Genomic DNA, 2830 nt, shown 5'->3' with positions numbered 1-2830 from the left:
GTGCCCGGGCCGGGGCGGAGCCAGCAGCCCCGCGCCTGAAATATAAGCAGGCGAGGCAGCATTTACCGCCCCAGCCCAGCTCCCCCGGGGGGGAAACGCGCCGTCACTCCCGAGACCGCAGGGGAGGGGGAACACCCCACACCCTGCACCAGCTGCCGGGCGCACGTGAGCGGGACGCAGCCCCGCGGCACCCGGGGCAGTTTCTGCTGTCACCTCCTGCTCACCCCCCGGGTGCTGGGGGCTGGGTACACGGTGGGGATGGAGGATGCCTGCAGCAGGTGTCCCCCCTCCCACCAGCACAGGCCACCAAACCGGCAATGCTCCTGTGACCTTTGGGACTGACCCTCGTCTGGGGTCACCACATCACTGGGGGGCCAAACCTATCCCCATGTCACCGGTGCTGCCATGTGGCCACCCCACCCTGTTATCCCGGGGGCCCTGCTGCGGGCAATGCTCCCCATCCCTCCCCAGCTGCGGGGGGAGAGCAGAGGGGTTTGGGCAGGGTGGGGGATACAGCAGCAGGAGGGATGGGGATACTCCCAGGACCCCCGCCAGGGATGCTGGCCTGCTCAGCTGTTTTCAGCAAACACCAGCAAGCCAGTTTGCTCACCACAAGAATGCATTCCAAAGCACATGGCAGCGGCCAGCACCCCGAAACCCCGGTGATTTGCCCCTTCCTCCGTTGTGAGTCAGGCGGCAATGGCTGCCCCGGGCCGGCACGGCACCGCGCGCAGGCTGCACTTTGGGCAATTTGGGATGATGAAGTGGGGACACAGTGTGTGGGGCTCTGATTGCAGGGTTGGGGGCTGCGGTGCTTTGCCATCCCCGTCTCACCCCATCCCTGCCCCAGTAGCCCCCTACCCCAGGGGTACCCACACTGCCCCATACACCTGCCTGGGGTATCCCCCTCTTCCCCTGCCCCACAGCCCTGTCTGGGGTGCCCCCCTACCGCATAGCCCTACTTGAGGTGCCCCCCTGTCCCACAGCCCGTGCCCCACAGCCCTCCCTGGCGTACCCCACAGCCCTGCCTGGGGTACCCCCCCACCCCACCCCTGCCCCACAGCCCTCCCTGGGGTGCCCCCTTGCCCCACAGCCCCTGTGTGTGCACATGCATCTGTGGGTGCACATGCTGGTGTATCTGCAGCCATGCATGCGCCGTGGGGTGCGCATGCGTGCACCCGTACCACCGTCGTGTGCCTGTTTGCTTCCGTCTGTCTGCGCATGTGTCTGTCTGTCGGCGCAGCTGCACGTCCAGGTGTCCCTGCCGGCAGAGGGGGGTGTGAGTTTGTGTGTGTGTGTGCAGCTGTGCGCCTGTGCGCACCTGCACCCCGGGGCCACCAGCACAGCCCTGCCTGTGGTCCTGGGGGGCCCTTGGCCAGCCCAGACCCTGCTCTGTTTGGGGGTGGCAGTGCAGTGCGAGCGGCACCCTGGCAGGCTTGGGCCTGTACCCCCCATCACCTGCTGGCAGCACTGGCACCATGGGCACCCCAAGGTGTCCCCGAGGGCCAGGACCCCCAGCACCCCCCAGCGACAAGGGCACAAGGCCCTGGGGTGCTGCTTGCATGGGCTCCCCCTCAGCAGCACATAGGGGGTCACCCCTGAGTAGTCCCACAGCCACCAATCCTGGCTGGCTGTGGGGGGCTTGGGGTGCCCTTGGGGCAGGGATCAGGGTGCCACGGGGTGCCAGAAGCCCACCTGGCCAGATACAGGATATTTCTGGGATGCCGTGGGTTGGCAGGGGCTAACCTGGTATGATATGGGGTATTGGGGTGTCACAGGGTGGGGGAGGTCAGATACAGGGTGCTGTAAGGGGCCAGAGGCCAACCCGGATGGATACGGGGTGACATGGGGTGACACAGGGTGACAACAGCTGACCCAGACAGATATGGGGTGTTGGGTGCTGTGGGGTGGCAGAGGCTGACCCCACTGGCTATGGGGGTTCAGGGTGCTGCAGGGCATCCGAAGCTGACCCAGCCAGATATGGGGTTTCAGGGTGCTGTGGGGCATACAAAGCAAACCGCCCCCCCAGCTATGGGGTGTCAGGGTGCTGGGGAGTACAGCCAGGCGGATGCAGGGCTCCCCCCCATCGCAGACCTCGGGTGCCTGAGCCCTTCCGTGGCACTGGCTGCCAGCATCCCGCCGCGCTCTTGAGTAGTTAATAAGTTATAAGGGAGATTTGGGCGCGGGCAGGGAACATGCAGGAGCGAGCCCATGTCTGGCAGGGGCCGGCAACCACATTCCTTTTGCGGGGGGGGTGGAGGAGGCTGGAAATGTCAGCACCAAGTGGGATGCAAGGTTGGGGGGGCACACGCATGCACCCCATAGCCATGGGGCTGTCGCTGCCTGCACCTGCCTTTGGTTTTGGTATTTTCCCCTTCACCGGATGCTGCTGAGGCAGTTACGTGCGTTATCTGCTGCCTTCAAGGCCAAAATATTTGAGCAGGATGAGTAAAGATATTTATCACCCGGTCGGGGGATCCCCATGGGTGCTCCCTGCCCGGCAGGGTGGGAGCAGGAGGGGACCAGGCAGGGGAGCTCCTCCGCCTGGTCCCCTCCTGCTCCCACCCTGCCAGGCAGGGAGCACCCATGGGTCCCCCCCACAAAGGGGTTGCACTTTGCACGGTGATGCAAAGGTGCCCAGTGCTAGCCGAACCCTGGTTAAACGTGAGCAACTGATAAGACGTTCCAGAAATAAACCAAACCCTGACCCCCGCTGGCACCTCTGGGGGGGGGGGAGGAAAAAATGGCAAAGCCAAGGGATTTGCAGGTCCCCAAGGGGGTTCGGTGGGTCAGAATGACCACGGCAGGCGGCCTTCCCCCTACCCCGCAC

This window comes from Egretta garzetta, unplaced genomic scaffold (assembly GCF_000687185.1).
Source record: "Egretta garzetta isolate BGI_Z169 unplaced genomic scaffold, ASM68718v1 scaffold108, whole genome shotgun sequence".
NCBI classification, from domain to species: Eukaryota; Metazoa; Chordata; class Aves; order Pelecaniformes; family Ardeidae; genus Egretta; species Egretta garzetta.
Note: the sequence above shows the minus strand (reverse complement) of the source record.